The 18,253-nt window shown below is 36.0% G+C and overlaps 1 protein-coding gene across 4 annotated transcripts in view; it reads left to right on the top strand.

Annotated features, from left to right (window-relative positions):
- Nucleotides 1-18,253, top strand: part of LOC135682699 (adenosine receptor A2b) — a 53,908-nt gene that overhangs the window by 10,346 nt on the left and 25,309 nt on the right. For all 4 annotated transcript variants that reach the window (XM_089113047.1, XM_065197692.2, XM_089113046.1 and 1 more), the window contains exons 2-3: nt 6,604-6,762; nt 14,364-14,463. The gene's annotated coding sequence lies outside the window, so the exon portion shown is untranslated. The remainder of the gene's footprint in view (nt 1-6,603; nt 6,763-14,363; nt 14,464-18,253) is intronic.

The raw sequence follows: 18,253 nt of genomic DNA, 5'->3' as shown, positions 1-18,253 counted from the left end.
TATGTTATTTTTGCCCGCAATGTGATGTAACTTTTTGCAGTTTGTTCTATAATGGTCAAACTTTGCCAAAAAGCCCTTAAGGGTCTTTAAAGACCTTTTTATGTCTTTATTTCCTTCTTTCCTCTCCTGGGCCATTTCCCAAAAACTCACAATATCGTGATTAATGTTGAAATAGGGTTAAATGCTTGAATTACTGCAGAAAAGAACTCAAACACTAACGCCAATATTTACCACATTTCATGCAAATAAAACCCCACCCATTCAAAGGTTGATGGCATTTGCAATATACAAAAAAGCAAGTTTTTGCGATGGCTGAAATCTGATTGATAGCAGGTCATGATTATATTTTGATTTTCTTCACATTTGCGGATATAGCCCTGTGATATAACAAAGGTTTTATTTTTAATATGCTCCAATTTATGATGCTAGATAGAAAAATGTTTCTATGTGAGCTTCATCCATGGGAATTTGGAAGTATTTTCATTTTACTTTCAATTTTTTTGGAACATCGTAATTTTCGGTGTTCTGAAACGTTAAAAAGCAAAGAACAGTATTCTGTTGTCAAATATCTCAAGGTTAGTAGTTAAGGACGATGTCATTAAATGTCCTTGAGGTACAGTAACTGAAATAACTAGAAACAAAATAACCTCGATATGACTTGCATTCAACTTCGCTTTTTCTACTTTCATATCCCAAAACGTGTTACAGGAAAGCAGATTAGGTGAGTTGTAAATAATATTATAAATTAGAGGCTAAAATTCTGCACGTTCTTCAAGTATCATCTTGTGTAATTGAAATGACATGCAATTGCCTTCTGCGTCGATTTTCTATTTACAAGGGAACGATATCGTATCTACGCATTATCGTTGTATTTTGTGAAACAGGAAATTTGATTGTTTCAATGGGAATAGAACGAATGCGTTCCGTTTCGAGTAGTTTGTGAAACCAGTAATATGATTTTTAAAATGATTCTGCTTTGATTTAGTTCCTGTTTAAAAGGGCACACAATCATTCCGTTCCACTTTTGTGCCAACAAATACAACGAAATTTGCATTTACAGTCAAGTCGCGCTATCTCGAACTCGCTCGGGAAATGAAAATTTTTTCGACATAGCGGGACATAGCGGGATTTTCTTTATCAAAAAGGGGTCATCCGTGTTTAAAAGTAGAATATGAACCAAGGGAAAGAGCTCGTTTGTCTCCAAAACTTGGTTAAACATCAAACTGAATTAAAATAGACTATTGAAGAAGTTTGCTTTATATTTTGGAGTGCTTCTTCGTGGCAAACGACAATGGTTTTGTTTCTTTTGCTGGTGTCAAGTAGCAGCAACAGAAGAAATACCCATAATAATCATAATTGAATTCGAAGTGAATTCTTTTATTCAAGGGCAACACGTTTATCATTCTATTTGCCAGCTCAAGATTGGAGAGGAATTGAAGGTCGTAATTGAGCCAAACAACATAGCCGACAAATACGCAGTGTGTGTACAGAAAAACGAAATCGTAGGACATCTACCAAAGGAAATACAGGCAGATCTGCAAAGGCAATCTTCTTTCTCAGGGCAGGCTAATTTAATTCCTGTGTGGCTGTGGTGAACAGCAATCGTGTAAACATTTGAGATAGCAAAGAAGTGCAAGTCCGTTGCAAGTTATTCATTGTTGGACAGCCTAAGTTCATTTCAATTTAAAGAATGAATTATCATTGCTATGATAGTTAATACCTGAAAATTTTTGGCACATTTTGTTCGAGATAACCGAGTTTTCACTTTCAAGGTTAAAAAAATTCGTTCGAGATAGCGAATAGTTCGAGATAATCGAGTTCAAAATAATGAGTTTTATTTCTATACCAAGCCCTATTGGAAAACGAGGGGAAATGGGAATTTGTTCGAGATAGAGAGTTTTTTTGAGATAGCCGAGTTCGATATAGCGATTCTCAACTGTACAGATGTCAATAAAGATAGAAAAGTTCCAATCGTGAATTATACAAGCATCGGAAAAATCGGTTTAGCGTTAATAATACAAGCGATCAGAAATTAGTTATCGTTCCATTCTCTGGACCAGTTTTCCGGCTTACACATAAACGGGTCGGAAGGATTGCGTACCGGTCTATCTTGCGATTTTTCGTTTGATATGTTTTGCGTTAAGGCAACTCCTGTAAGAAAATGAAACAAAATTTGACTCTCATTCATGTATTATATCATCGTAAAGTTTAGCGTCTGTATGATCATCCAAATATTTTGACGCTTTGCGATCTTGAAAGTGGGTGGAAGCCTGAAGCTCATTATCCGTAAATATATACTGGAAAGCGGATTCTTTTGGTTTCATCCTTTTAGAAAGGTGATTTTTGCATGCTGCTTAAAAACTGCATGTAACCAAGTGCACTCTGACCCCAACAGTGCTGTTTTCCTCGTGTACGGTAAGGAAAAGAAACTCTTTGGGAAGCGTACCAGATAGCTAATAACGCTTTTTAGCCAACTAAAAAAGAAACAAAACCATGCCTTTAAGGGAACGTGCAAAAAAGTCAACTTTAAACGGTAAAATTCAGTTGGCATCCGCTCTCTAAAACTCGAGGAAGCGAATTTTCGTGAAAACGAATGTGCCAATCAAAATCCGAAAATTTTTAAGTTTTAAATAATTTACAAAGCACTGAATGAAATTCAAAATATCTAATACTTAAATTCAAACAAGACTCAATTATATACAAATACGATTTCAGAGTCATCATTTGGCATTTACATTCCTTTTATACACTATCGTTGAGCTTAATGCTGACTTAGCTTAATCCCTTCCATGGTATTTTTGAAATCAAAAGTTTATTTGTTATAGAATAATCATAAATGAATTCATAATTTTTTAGCTTTCCTCTGTCTTAGCTGTCCTCTTAAACCGACTTGGAATTGCTGCTGTTATTAATTCGTTAAAACCACTGATCTATAAGAAAATTTGGATCTAGCTGCTATTGTATCATGAATTTCGCCATTCGAGGCCAGGGCCCCCGAGTAGCCCATCCGAGGAGAATTTACATTTTTTTACCTTTACAATTATCTTTGCATTTCCTTGCTGCTTCTACATTTACTCCTTTAGAGCTTTCAAGAAGTCCTTAAAATTATTTATACGTCATTATATTTTTAATCAACAAATTTTTATCATTGCTTTGCACTTGTAAACATATTAAGGCGGGTTTCATTATCTGTTCAGCAGAGAATTTGAAAACGTTCGGGATAAAGGACATTATTTCTCCCCAATCGATTTAGCAAATGACTGAAGACAACGAATGTTGAAATTATTTCATTCATTTTTCATTTTAAAATCTTTATACACAAATCCCCTATCAGCTATAATATAAATAAACTACTTCTACTACAAATTAATTCTTTAATATATATAAAATAAAGATGTTGCTGTTCTACCTAGGGATCGTGTTTTGTTTTGGGAATTTATTAACTTTGTAGGAATCCTTTCAAGTTTCTTTTAAACATGAAATTTGTGGGTCTCATTCTGACGTTTCTTGGAATCTCATTCCATGTTTTGGCCCCAGAGTGAAAGAAAATTCCCTTTGAGGATTCCAAATTAAGGTTACGGTAAACGTTTTTGATACGGTAGTTGGTTTTCTCTCTCTAAAAGCAAAACTGTTAACGGAATCAGATTAATCTATACATCATTCGATGTACAAGGATGTGGCGATTCCAACCATATCAAAATAACTGGCAAAGATTGTAAAATGATACTTTCCAGGCAAATCTATTGCTTAAATGAGTGTAACACTTTCAAAAGCTATTTTGTACCCTTGCGTTTGTGGTAACAAAATCTGACTTATATCAGCAGAAAGCGCAGATCCTTAGCTACCAAAATTAGTCTCAGATTTTTCAAATTCCTCCTCCCCCTGAAACCATACCCTGTCAAAAATTGGTAAAAAATTTTCTTCCGTCTTATAGCTATATTTGGCTAAAAAAGACGGACCAGAGCAAATCCAAAAATTTCGAGACACAGTTTGTTTACCCGACACCTGTCCTGGCTGTGTCAAGTCACTTGAAGCTTTAAGATCAATTAGATGTACATGGGATACATGGATGTGCCTTGCGATATTGCAGAAGAGACATGTGACCACAACCGCAAAGCAACTATAGTCGGCTTAACAGGTCAAGAGATTTTCAGGCCTCAACTAAAAGAATTATGGAAAACTTCGTTACATGTGATTTTTTCCATTTTCAAAATTTATGTTTGCTTCAAGTTTGGTATCATTGCATGCCTTGAAAGTTCGGCTACTTGAATGTGAAAAAAATCGAAAAATGGATGTTTTCATCCAGAAAACGTTTGCCGTAACCTTAAGTCAAAATATCGAATGTAAAATTAATCAGGTCCTATTTCACAAAATGTAGTGACTAAATTCCCCATTTGCGAGATAGCTTCTAGAATTTGACAGGAAAAATAAGCCTTTGCTCGATGGGAGTGTCATTAAAATGTTCTGTAGATTTTGAAAACCATCAATAAAATATTTACTGTCGAAAGCCGCCAGCTTTGATCATGTAACCGTGGGGCTTTTAGACCACTGGAAGCAAGCAACCTTCTGCTATTTCCTACGAACGTATATCTGTGAAAAAATCAGTTCATGGGAAAGAATCACAGACCTCCAAAAACCAGCAAATATGTCGACAAATGACAAAATATTCTGACAAAAGCACTCAAAGTCTGTTTAAACTGGCAATTTAGCAAAATCTGGGTAGGGGTTCTAGCCTCCCTAGGCCCTTGAAATTTCCGTTCATGACGCAAAAATGACTATTATTACGATAATGAATATCAGTTCTGTCGTATTGTAATGGTTAGTAAACAGTGTCATTGATCATGGTAATAATTGAATAGGGATATGAACCGAAGCTCTTTTAAGTTTTAATGTCAACGGTCACGGTCCCTATATCTGTGCTTATGACCAGTTCTCAGCTCCTCTATACAAAAGTAACAGTGGCAAAACCGAAAAGCCTCTACATATCGAACGTAAAGATTAAACCAAAATCGTCACTGGTATTATATTAATTTCTATTTAAGAGAAAACTAAGCAAGTTTTCAAAGGTTGACATCCTCTTCATCACGTCCAGCCTTGTCCCCAAACAACTACTCAACTACGTTGGTCACTTTTATTTCAACAAATTTATAAATTCTTATATTTATTAAGCTAAACCAAACCAATGGCTGTAATATTTTTGGATAATATTCCCCAACCAAGCTAGTTCGACAAGGGTATTAGTTAAAACCGAAGAAGTAGTCATAAAAAACGTTTCAATTTTCTTCGCATCATACAATCTCATCTATTTCATCACAACCGTGTGCAATCTACATGAATTATACAGTCTGACTCATACCTCGTGACTTACACAAGTTACAACTCCAGCTACTAGGTTGGTTACGTGAAGCAAGTGTTTATTCAATTCAATTCAATTCAATTCAATTCAATTCAATACATTCAAGCTTTTGATTACAGGCTACATGATTACTAAATTACTTACAATTAAAAATACTTAGGGCAAATAAAAGAACTCAGTACAGCTATCGAGTTATTTACCCTATTACACAGCATGCCTATAAAACTACACTGAATTGCAAAATATTACAACATTAAAGGCATTTGACATGCAAAAGTACAGCGAATCCAAAAATACTGAGGCCAAATTGACCAGAGCACGCGCACAAGAAAGGAATTGGAAGCTGCTCACGTTAAACCAATACGCGCTGCTTTAGGATTTCACCGATTTGCAGAAAGGCGGAAACTGTTCACGTGTTTTACTCGCTGTAAGCCACTTTTACTTGTGTCAAATGCCTTTAAGACAAATTTTAAGAAGAAGATTATACTAAGTTTCGAAAGAAGTTACAAAATTCAGAAATAAAAGAAAGGAGAAGAAAGATGATAAATGAAAGTAATGGAAAAGGAAAAAGGAAAAATGCTAAAGATCAATAAAATATCTGCTCATTAGTTCAGGAATCACCAAATCTTTTCTGAATCCAGTTTTATCGAGAACTATTTTCAAACTAGAGTCAGTTTTGAATCCACTTTTTGACAAAATTGCGTTTAGTTTTGGATTGTTTTATTTCCAGAGGAATATCATTCCAGATAGTAATTCCTTGATTTATTATGGACTTTTTTAAATAAAATGTAAAGGAAGTTCTCAAATACGCCGATATAACTCTAGTTAACTGTATGAGAATGATGATTGCCCAATAAATTTTATATCGATAATTATTCAACTATCTGATTCTTCAGTTGCTTTTGAAGAATAAAAATTCCCCTGAAAACTAACTAGTAGGCCTTCCCATTGAGATGTCCTGTAAGGAAGGTTAGGATAAGTGATCAATATGAAGTTTGAAATTAATTCTTTCTCGAATAATTTCTCATTGATTTTTTAAAAGTCGAAAGCCGTTCAGTAGGTAATTATCCCTTGCAGAAGATCCGGCTTGATGAAGCTTAAGAGGGAATCTCAACAACATCATGCTTAAGAAGTATTGGGCAAGGCTTAATTTGAGATAACAGCGAATTAATTTGCCTGTAATAATGAACAACACGACCCGGTTGGCTTTTGCAGAACTCATCATACACAGCTCTTTGTTTTCTCAGAATAATGCACTTGGAATTTTGAAAGCAACTTATTGTGAACAATACGAGGTCAAAGATTGCAAGAAAACAGCACGTTTTGGTGAACTTGAAAAGAGAAAGTTTTGCTCTGCACCGAAGAAGAAAGTCATTCGTTCAAGTTGTCTAAGAATAAAACTTACGGTATTTTGCATACATTATTTACTTTTTTTGTGACAAATTACGTCAGATTTTAAAGTTATGTCTTGACAAATCTTCTAAATCCTTGCTCTATAAAGCTGAAATTGAGTTAGTACTTCAACCGTCCACTACAGCCTTATGGTGACTATGAATAGTATCTTTCTATGGCCTATATTTCGAGGCTTTATGCAGTTAGCTTAGTCTTCTTCTTTCATCAAATGCTACAAACCAAGTGAAACAGCTTTCTACCAGAGACCATAATGTTATATTGTCGAGAAAAAAGCTGTTTTTGGAAACTCTTGGATAAGGTCTTATGACATGGATTAGCACAAACAAATCAGTTGTCTAAACAGGTGGAGAAACCTGATCAGAATTTTCACAACCTAGCTCTATAGAGCGCAAGAATGATTCATATTCCAAGTTTTCGCTAGCTTAACGTCAATCTAGATGCTAACATAATTCGCCGGATTAAAAATGGCTTCGTTGTCTGTATTTTCACGAATGTTTTTCGTACTTTCAGCTGCAAAGATAAAAGCGTTGTTGTGACATGACAAAGAATTTTTTCTCCATTGCTATTTACGTTAACGGAGAATCGTGCTTTTTCTATTGCAAACACTTGCCGATTATCGTTCTTATTTGAAGGCGAGCACGCTATCTTGGTATCAGTAACGTCAATTCAGAAAACTGAAAAGTTTACACGACCTTTCTGAAATAAGCTTCCTTCGAAGCATCTGGAAAGCTTTAAATTGCAATGTCTGTAAGCATGGCTCGATATTTGAATTCATTTGCTAGCAGTCAAAAGCAGCTTATTGTTTTGAGCAGAAACGGGTTTATTTGGCGCAAAATAATTCGTAGCTAATGAAGAAAATCAAATAGTGATGACATTGTGGAAGGAATGGTTGAAAATACGATGCAGACTCAGAAGTTTGACAGGAAGCGCAGTTAATTTTATCAAAAATCAAATCTCAAAATCCTTTGATCAACCTATCGGGGAAGAAGGCAGGGGAAGGGTTCATCAGATCTAATTCGTTTATCGTTCTTGCAATAAAGCCCCCATTTCAAAAGAAACTGCTGAAGAAAGTTGCTATTACAAAAGTTTTAAATGCTAAAAAAGACATTTCCCACCTTTTCCGAGAGTCTGATGGGGCGTGGTTGAGAAATTTTTTTGTCTGCCCCAGTTTTTCCGGGCTGGCGACGCCTCTGAACCGGACGTCTAAAATTTATTTTGATCAACAAAATTGCAGTCATATTGCAATATTGTAAGTTATGATAGCAATAAGAATTTTAATCTCAAACTCACCGTCTGCCTTGCAGGCAAGAATGCCATTACCTTACATTGCAAATGGTAAAAACCTTTTCTTCGTTTCCTTCATTACTAATTAAATTGTGATTTGAAATTCCACGTCAGTTATGCACGCTGCCTTTCATTGTATCCACGTCTAGGTCAAATATGATAAATCGCACTGATAATATTGTTTTTCAAGTTAAAAAATTGGGATCGTAGAATTAGAACGGACACAGTAGGACACCTCAGAATAACTCATAATATGCAAAATCAGTTAAATATATCAAAATTGGGTGAGGTTTGGTCTGGGAAAGGTTTTACAAGTTGCGAACTGATTGCTGTTTTTGGCTTGATTAGTAAACTTTTGAACCAGGACCAAAGTGTAATGTTTTGGTGGAGAAATTACATGAAGGTATTTGGCTGTACCCAAGCCAATTTTTGAGAGATTTTTCTCTTAGCTTTATCGCCTAAACCCTTTATAAACGAATCTGTTTGCTGGTTCAATTCATTTCAACTGCTGACAAAATCATATAAGATCATCCAACAAAGTCGTTACCCTCGATTCTTAAATCCTCTTGCGTAACCGGCATGCTTTGTGACCATATTTTCAAAACGGGCCTAAAATCGTTCTGTACGAAAATACCAAGTACTGTCAGTTTCTTTTCACATAAAAACCGATACAGCAAAGCACGCCAGTTGCGCAAAGCCCTGTGAACTGATCTTTGAAAGTGCGGCTTTATAAACTATCTAGCACGACCATAAAGAGAAACATTTTGTTTCAGTTCTATATTGACAAATTCCTGTATATTTTTCCAGTTAAAATGAATTTACCAAGGATCTGCAGTTGAGGCATATTTCAAATTTTATTCCGACAAATTAGATTATTTCAGATTTGTGGAAAGCCATAAACCATTGGAAAATGTTCAGACTGGAAAATATCAAAATCCACATGAGTGTGAGCTATAATGATTTAGTTCCGCTAGGTAACTTGTGAGCCCCTGAGAAGTACAAAAGAAGACAACCAAATTTTGGCATATGTAACAACGTCGAGCTTGAGCGAAACATAACATTTAAAGCATATGTTTGGAGTATGTTTGGGCCTGGTCAGCAGTCTTGAATATAGTAGAAGCTATTTACTCTGTAGTTCATTTTTAGAATAAGTTCAATTAATATTTCTTAGCATAATGGAAAACTCTTGTTGTGAGTCCTTGGTTGCTCTTAGCCAGGAGCACTTTTATAAATATCAACCTTTCTACGAGCGAAACTTTTCTTCAAACTCAAGTTCAGCTTCCTGTGTCAATTGTTTTGCCATCAAACGAGCTTGATGTCTTTCTATTACACAATCTCCATTATACTTCACTGCAGAAACCCATTTGAATAAAAAAGCTTCGTGCGTGCTACTGTTTATTTCGAAGGTATCAAGAATTAGTTGCTTCCGAAGAAACCAGCTTAGCTGAGCCTGTTTTCGTCCCCATTTAATTGAGGCATGTATCTCCTCATAGTGGATACTTTTCTTGTGCCAACACTTGTGACGACCACACAAGGATTCTTTTTTTGCACTAAGTTTTTGACTTCTATTACATAAAGGAGTGTAAAAACTCTTCTCTTATCAAACTGTTGGGAAAGCGAGCATTCATTGACAAACGAATGGAAACCACAATATCTTCAATCTGTCTGATATGCTCAAGGCTTCAGCAAAATTAATTGTAAGTATGCTTCCCAAAGACAGTCGTGTGATTTCAAAGTATGGAATTCGCAGATAGCACAGGCATAGTGGATTTAGACATTATTGCAATTTGAAAATGAAACAAGAAAAGTTGTTTTAAGCTTTCAGAAGCTGAAGTATAGACTTTTTGAGCTTGAAAAATTGATAATTTGTTCTTTTTTAAATCATTTTTTAAATCTTGTACCGTCTTAAAAATATATACAATTGTTAAGATCACTTTGCACGTTTCTCGTGGAACATGATAATTTTTGTTTTCAGTCACTGGCTTTTTGAGTCAAGGATTTTAAGAGATCCCGTGTGTTGTATGACAAATGGTACTTAGGTAACTCAGTACATTTATAAACCACAATTAACCATAATTTAGAATTCTTACTGAAGAGGCTGCCGAAGGGCAGCGAAAATTCTAAGAAAAATTTTTTGATCGCGTATATGTGTTTTTAATTATGGTTTATAAATGTATCGAATTACCTAAGTATAATGATAATTTTTGTAAGTTAATTTGTAAAATTATAGAAATGACCCCAAAGCTTTATTGAACGAGCACACTTCGTTGAAAATTTTAACTTTTAATACAAATGAAGATATGAGCCAAAGCAGGAAACCTGTGAACCGATGAGAATAAACACTATACGTAGGTAGGCGGTAAATAATTTATTTTCGAAGGAAACGGCATGGAATGAGTACAGAAGGTTTAATTTTTCCCACCGTTAGTTAAAGGTTTTGCGCTGGCAAATAGCAGATGTTTGAATAAATGTAAAGTAGTCTTGTCAAAATATCTTGGCGGCGAAGTATTTAGTCCATTGGCACTTATTATTAATCTACGTCTGAATTATAAACGCAACGCTTCGGTTAGAGACATTTTTAAAGCCTTGGTCTAAAGGTCCAAAAATCAGTATTTCCTAGAAACAAAGTAAACCGTGTCTAAGAGAATAGACAGGGAAATAACCATAACTAACTAACCGCATGTGTTGTCAAGGCTCTCTAAACTGTTTCTCGATGCCAGTATGCCAGAGAATTCAAATCTGCCATGTACCATTTCAAATTTTACTTCCGGTCACGCAACAAGGCAAAATTTCATCTTACGGTCAGAAAAAATTAAAAGTCATTTTTTTATAAATCTGAGGCAACCATTAGAAAAAGCATCAAAAGAGATGAAACAATCTATCAAACATCAACCCTGTAACGTTTATATTTTAAGAGGTATAGACCGTTAAACTTTCGACGATGACGTCACAAAATATCATACACTCTTTTTTTATAAGAACAATTTTATAAGAACACGAGCCTCAAAACTAGTCAAAAGTTAAGAAGAAATTAAGAACAAGCTGAGGCTGAGCTTCTGCAAAATGCGATTTTCAACAACGTTTTTTCTTAAAATCGCTCTTTTTTGTAAGAACAATTTTATAAGGCCAGCAATCGCACTGCCTACACCAGATTAATTTATGAACAAATTAAGAACAATCCAGCCTCAGATTTTCGAAAAAATTAAGAACAGTCAGCCTGAACTTAAATTTACTGATTCTTTTAAAAAAAGAGTGTATCTCAAAGAGCGGGCAAAATGTGATGATTGTGAGTGTGGTTAGTACAGGCCGCCATCGGTTGGCGGCAAAAAGATTTATATTATAATAATCTGATAATGGCCAGAAACTGCATCCAAAATAGATTTTAAGGGGAGAAATATTCTTTCTAGGTTCTAAAGTCTATTTAATGTTGATATGAAAATAAAAGGGTCTTGGAAAGGAAATATTTTTGAGGCAAAAGCATTCAGAAGGGCGGATGATATCTTATTGCTGGCCGGAGTTGGCCCACGGGCCGGAGGTTAAGAATGGCTGTCATAGGCCGTAGGGTGCTTTTCCCTTAATCGTATTTTGCTGCCGGTTTCAACTCCAAAACGGGACATAAGCCGTGACAAGTGGTGAATCAGCTTTTCACCTGTTGCTTCGAATGTAATGGCTTCTATCCTATCCTCGGGTCAAACTCTGTGATATTTAAGCGAAAATACTTATTCATTAATTCGTTGTCAGATATGGCTCAGTCAAAAGCAATGTTTCCTCAAGCGACTAAGATTGCTCATCAGTCAGCGAAGTTTTGAGGTCAAATGTAAACAGTTTCAGTGTGCTTAAGAGCAGCCCTTCTTAACCTTAAGCCCGTGGAAAATTTCTAAACTTTCCTGATTGCCCAAAGTGTATGATATTTTCTGCTCAGACTAATTTTGACATGATGCCTATTTATAATCCATTTTCGGCAAACACGGTAATGAGAAATTAATGGCGCAGATTGGGAACCCTTAAATTGCTTTCATTTGAAAAAGCGAGGGGTGTATCACTCCAAAACTCCTCATACACCCTGCAAAAAATCCACAAAAATCCACTAGAATCCTTTCAGAAATCCAGAGATCCACAAAAGATATAAAATTCCGATAATCCAGTCAAAATCAGAAATGTTCAACAAATGTCCGGTACGCAACATAATATTGGAAAGTCTGGAGACCAGTGCCTCTTTAGGAGAGAAGATGATCCCTCAAAGTCGTTGTTAGGAAGAATACTTTAATTTTCGTGCTTAAAGGGCAAGAGCTACCAAGAAAAGTGGAGCCAAACCATAGTTAAAAATTTTCAAGCGTGATAAGATGACCAAATGATATATGCTATAGAACTTTAACGCAACTCAATCGAGCCGATGTATAAAAAGATGGCTCAATCCAGACTCTTTTGTGGAATACCAAAAGGGTCGATTAAGTAATACATGATTTGATAGCGTGGATATCGTTGAAATGAAGATAGAATGTACTTTCAAGTAGTATGCGTCAATTGAATTCAAATGTCATAATTTTCTGAAGAATCCCGAAAAAAGGTGGGCTGAGTGTTTTTGACACCCTGTCCAAAAATCTGAAAAAAAATCCGCGATTCTGGACCCAAAATCGATGGATTTTTAAATCTGAAAACTCTCGTACGCCTATTTAAGTGACACACCACTCGTAACAACAGGCACCGCGGAGCAGGGGGGGGGGGGGGCTGTGATGAGCTTTAGCCACTTTTTCAAAAAATGCCAAATATCAAGTATCAAACTACCAGAAAAGCCTCTTTTTTATACGGTTTTAGCCCCCCCCCCCACCTTTTTTAGACCCCACACTTTTCTCAACGCTCCGCGGTGCCTGAACAAAGTGTTCGATCATGTAATATTTAATGCTGTATAGGCGGAGCAGTACGCACTTTAGCGTACGGAACAGGACAGTTGCAACTCATTGTTTCACGCCTAATGCGATCTTCAGGCAGCATGTTTTTATATGCACAACCAAGATGTAAACTGACCGAAATGTAGAAACATAATTTCAAACAGCTAGACCAATAAAGAAAGCCCTGTTTGACGATAGAGTTCAGCTGATATTACAAGTCAGTCCCTATTGTCGAGCTGGTTTAAGTTACGGTAATACACCTTTTTTATAAGAACAATTTTATAATACACGAGCCTCAAAACTGGTCAAAAGTTAAGAATAAATTACGAACAAGCTGAGGCTGAGCTTCTGCAAAATGCAATTTTGAACAACGTTTTTTCTCAAAATCGAGGGTTTTAAGCGATGTGTGGGTGCTTTTTCGGTGAATATTCAAATTTGTCAGCAATTAAGGCTGTCTCACTTACTTTGTTGGAAAATAAGGCCTGAACACCTCCTTAGAGCGAAAAAGCTAGCAATAGCACTGCTTAACCCTCTTACTTTGAGAAAAATTTATAATAATCCAGCCTCAAGTGAGCCGGAACTTAAATTTACTGGTTCTTATAAAAAAAGAGTGAAAAGCCAATACCCATTCAGGGCCCGCGCCACGGGAAGCAATGCCCCCTTTTTCGCTAAATTAAAGAATAAAATCTGCTTAAATTACTTATAAAGGAAAAATGTTTTAGATGACAAAAAATAGATTTAACAAAAGCACACAAGTAAAACAGCGTCAGCAAAGTGATTGTCACAATTGGGGCTAAAGCAAGGAAAAGGAAACTTTCTTACATTGCCGGCCCCTCCAGTTTAGGTTCAGTGGCGCGGTTCCTGCCGTTAAGAGGCTTTGGCAACAACGTCAGCGTCGACCTAAGTTGTATATGTAAAGACGTAAGTATACGAGTCCTCGATTTGATTTAATTACGTTCAAATCCTATTTCATTGGATACTGAACGTTTCTAATAATTATTATTTTAATTAGCTTCAAAGTTTTAACCCAGTTGGATATAATTATCGCATTAGGATTTCGCCACAGATATGTTCCTTTGGTAGGTTAAACGTTTTTGCCATTTTCATTAATTTTTCTCGTAAAGACCAGCCCTTTAATGCGTAGTTAAAGGTCAAAGAAAATTATCTATTGTTTTTATAAATGTTTTTGCTGGAATTGGCTGAAATGCTCTGAACAGAAACAGGCCTTTTCTTTTAAAGATTGCAAATTCTCAGCACAATTATCACGTCAAGTGAGCAGATGACGCCAAACCTTGTGTTGAATTCCACTTGCATAGCAAATATTAAATTGATCTTAGAAATGCAATAAAAATGAAGACTGCCCTTTATTTTAGTCGCATTTACAATATTTTCTTGGTTCTAATCTTTTGTCTTTCAATCAGGTTTTCAGAGAGGTGTATTTGCATTATTTGGTAGAATAGAAGTTCAGAATAGTTGAAGAGGTTTCCAGATTTTTGTACCAAGGCCGCAGTTTTGAAAAGGGTAAGTACAATTTGCTGAATTTTTCGATTTTTCAGACTGAAGGAGTTCTTTTCACGCTTTAGACTTCAGTGGTAATTTTTATACTGGTCATGTGCACGCGTTTTTTTGATGGATTTCGATCAACCACTGGGTATATTTTTTACTTTGAAGAGTATCAGACGAAAAGCTAAAGTCATGTTGTGAAATGTTTGCCTATTTAAACCCATTTTAAAATTTTGTACCGCTATTAATGAAAAGTTATCTATATTGTAGCAAAATCTCTTGAGATGAAAATGAAAAGAATTTTCGTTCCCATTTAATTTGCAGCTTTAATATTATTTTCCTTTTGAATTGGACGAAATTTGCGAGAAAGCAAGTTTTCTGTCAATCAATCTGTTTGAAATGTGCGAAAAAAATCTGCCTCTTTGTCAATTTTTGGAGTTCTAAATTGTCAATTCATTTACATGCAATACAAGATACCCTCACTTTTAATCAAACTTAGAAGTAGTAAACTTTAGTCTTTGAGCACTTCGTATCTACCGCACGGCTCTTCATGAATTAAACATCATAGACAACCGCAAGCAAGGAAGAGAAGCGCAATAATTATTATTGAGGGTGTTTAATTATGATTCTGGTTGCGGACAGAAGCAATTATCCACGAATTTAGCGGCTATCTCCTCAGGGAATTTACGCACGGGTTGTGATCAAGAATTATAACGTATATTAAAGCCTAGCTACATATTTTTTTATTGTCTTTCTATAATTAAACTGCACCACAACCACCATCAAAGGCATAATCATGCTTCATACTTTTATCCGGATTGATTTTGAAATGAAGATTGGCAAAGGTCTTACAAAGTTTTAGAATCAACTTTTGAGATTAAGAATTAGAACACGGTTAAGCAATAAAACAGAAGCATATGAAAAATATTAATAAGCTTTGTGAAGCTGAGATGCACCATGCTGTGAAGATTTCGATTTCAAACAAAATCCACCGACAGTTTGCAATCTTATCTATCTTGTTCTAGTTTCTGTGGCTAAAGATAATAGTTTTTCTACCAGGAAAATTCATTGCTAAATGCATCGGATTACTAGATGCATCGGAGTCCTAAGTTCATCGTATTCCTAAATGCATCCGATTGCTAAATGCATCGGATCGGATCGCTATTTGCACTGGATTGCTAAATGCATCGGATTGCTAAATGCATCGGATTGCTATTTGCATTAAATTCCTAAATGCATCAAATCGCTATTTGCACTGGATTGCTTAATGCATCGGATTGCTAAATGCATCGGATTGCTAAATGCATCAGATTGCTAAATGCATCAGATCACTATTTGCCCTGGATTGCTAAATTCATTGGATTGGCGGACTGGAGAAACTGCAGGGATCAAGCGTAAAAAGTCGTACAACGAACTATTAATAAATCTCCAAAACGGAGCCATAAGTTGAATTGGTGTATAGATTTATCTTTATATAAGGCCGAGTTCCTGTTGTCACGTTTTACGTAGAGAGAAGTGTCCATTTTTTTCTGAAGCGTTAGCATTGATCCAAATTGGCACAAAATTGTAGGGTTTTGAAATGCCGACCAAAGTGGATATTTGCAAAGTGGCGGTTATTGACAAGACGCTGGATCAATGTGAACGCGTGGATGATTTTGAAAACGCAGTAGGTCAACGCGAACGCATGGCCACGGAGGTTTTTTGAATGCGCCGCAACAGATTTGCGGAAAGGAAGCTGGTACGATTGACAATGTGTGAATAGCAAAGATGACGAAACCGTGTACAGTATTTTCCTGTCAGTTTTTGCAAATCTTTGCCTATTAGATTCAGGTACTCTGACCTGTCAGGACCATGTGCTCCTACTCACTGAGTCCTCCTTTTATCGAAAGCCTTCAAATTTTGGGCTAAATAGATTTGATTCTCTCATATAAACAATCATACCACTAAAAATATTTGTGCCGGTAAGGGTAGCTGCTGCCGGAAAGTAAAGAATCAAAATGCAGGAGGTAATAAAAAGTCTTCATTCTAAAGATTGCTCCTATATCTAAAATTATGCTTGTTAGATTCAGCCATCCATCATTAAATTCATTCGTTGCAGGACGACGAATTTTTGCTTACTTTTCAGTGGAAGAAGGCAATCTTTCTTTATATTGGTCACTTCCATTCTTAATATTTTGTGGGCAATGATTAACGCTATATTCAGAATTTCTTATTCAGAATGACTCGCTTAGCTTCTTGCTTTCTTATTTTTCTTTACAATTATTTAAAGGGGTTTTTTATCCACCTAATACTGGTTATGAGGACATTTTTATGGGAAAAGCCAAAACAATGGTTATCAAAACAATATAGCAAGCAGTTGCAACTATAAAGTCATGAAGTAGCATGCAACGGCTGTTAAAATGTTTATTTGGCTGGCCAAGGATTTTAGGAGACCCATGATAGACCTTTTTGGCAAAATTGAAGTGTGAAATTTTGTGTTTGACAGAGATATAAGAAAACCTCACGAAATGCGCATTTTGCAATCATATTTGCTTTGAATGTCTTCTGCATCGCTTCACAAGAAGGCTTCTTTCATACTCTGCATCAAGATAAGCACAAGGAACCACACTGTTGTTTGCATGACCTAGGCTTGTACTTTATCTTCTGCACTTTCAGCGATATTTTCCCGATTGAATTTTCTTTTTATGCCCCTTTAGCAAGCAGTCTCTCGTAACATTAACCTTTTATCAGATGAATTGGTGCTTTCTAATAAGATATCTCTTCAACAGTGTTAAAAGGTGTTATCGATCTTGAATGAATTTAAAATTATATATTTCTCTTACTTTGCGTAAAACAGGTCAGTTCTGTTTGAGGTATGCTGTTTAAGGTCTACGAGATGCTTTAAGAGCTAAATTTACGATTCAGGTACATACGTGATACATACACGAGTCATACCGCACTACTGGGTGTTTTCATGAACATACAGATGTCAGATAAACATCTACAAAGCGATGCTTATCTTTGGCCTGTTTATATCCTTGTAAAACAAAACATTTTTAATTCTCTCAGGGTATCCCTGAAGCCCGTTCAATGGTCTCGAACGCTCCCGTTATTGTCTTTCTCACTGTCTTTTCTTTATTTTTTCTTCTATAATCAGTGCATTTTTTAACGCTCGAAAATGTTTACCTGACTTTCAGGCTCTTCAAAATTCCGAATCATTTTCCACCATTATCCAGTAATCTGGCAGCTGCAGCATTCATTCTATAAAGTTTGTGTTTTTTCTGAAAGTCACAGAACACTTAAATCGCACGCTGTTAGGAGAATTAATACAAATACTTTACAGCAAGCAATTTTTGGGTTCGTTCCAAACATTGAACTTCTCATGCACTGAACTAAGTTGAATTTGGTGCAGGACCTGGACTTGTTTGGCGCGACTCCCGTTTCGAACTTTTTAACATGAAGTATTTCAGGTTTGATTATGGATATTCAAGGTGGCCCGAAAACATGCGTTTCACATTTGTGGGAATTTTGCTGAAGGAATCAAGAAGGAAGAGGAGATTGGCAGATGCAAGATTGAAGATTATAGTGAAGCAAAGAAGAAGAAAAGTGCAAGTGGTGCTACTTGCTGTGTTGTTATCGACAGTTTCGAGGAAACTGACAGCAGCCTAACAAAGAATGAAGGCAAAGGGGACATGCAGAAAACTTCCACGCGACCAGGGTTAGTGGAATATGGTCGGGAAAACGATACTTAGAGGCAAGAGAGCAAACATTACAAACCTTCGCATATGCAGACTCCATGTTGGCTTTGTTGTTTCCAGGTTGATTCGCG

This window comes from Rhopilema esculentum, chromosome 16 (genome assembly GCF_057945365.1).
Source record: "Rhopilema esculentum isolate cy_ngs chromosome 16, ASM5794536v1, whole genome shotgun sequence".
Taxonomy (NCBI): Eukaryota; Metazoa; Cnidaria; class Scyphozoa; order Rhizostomeae; family Rhizostomatidae; genus Rhopilema; species Rhopilema esculentum.
This window is presented reverse-complemented; position numbering and strand designations above follow the sequence as displayed.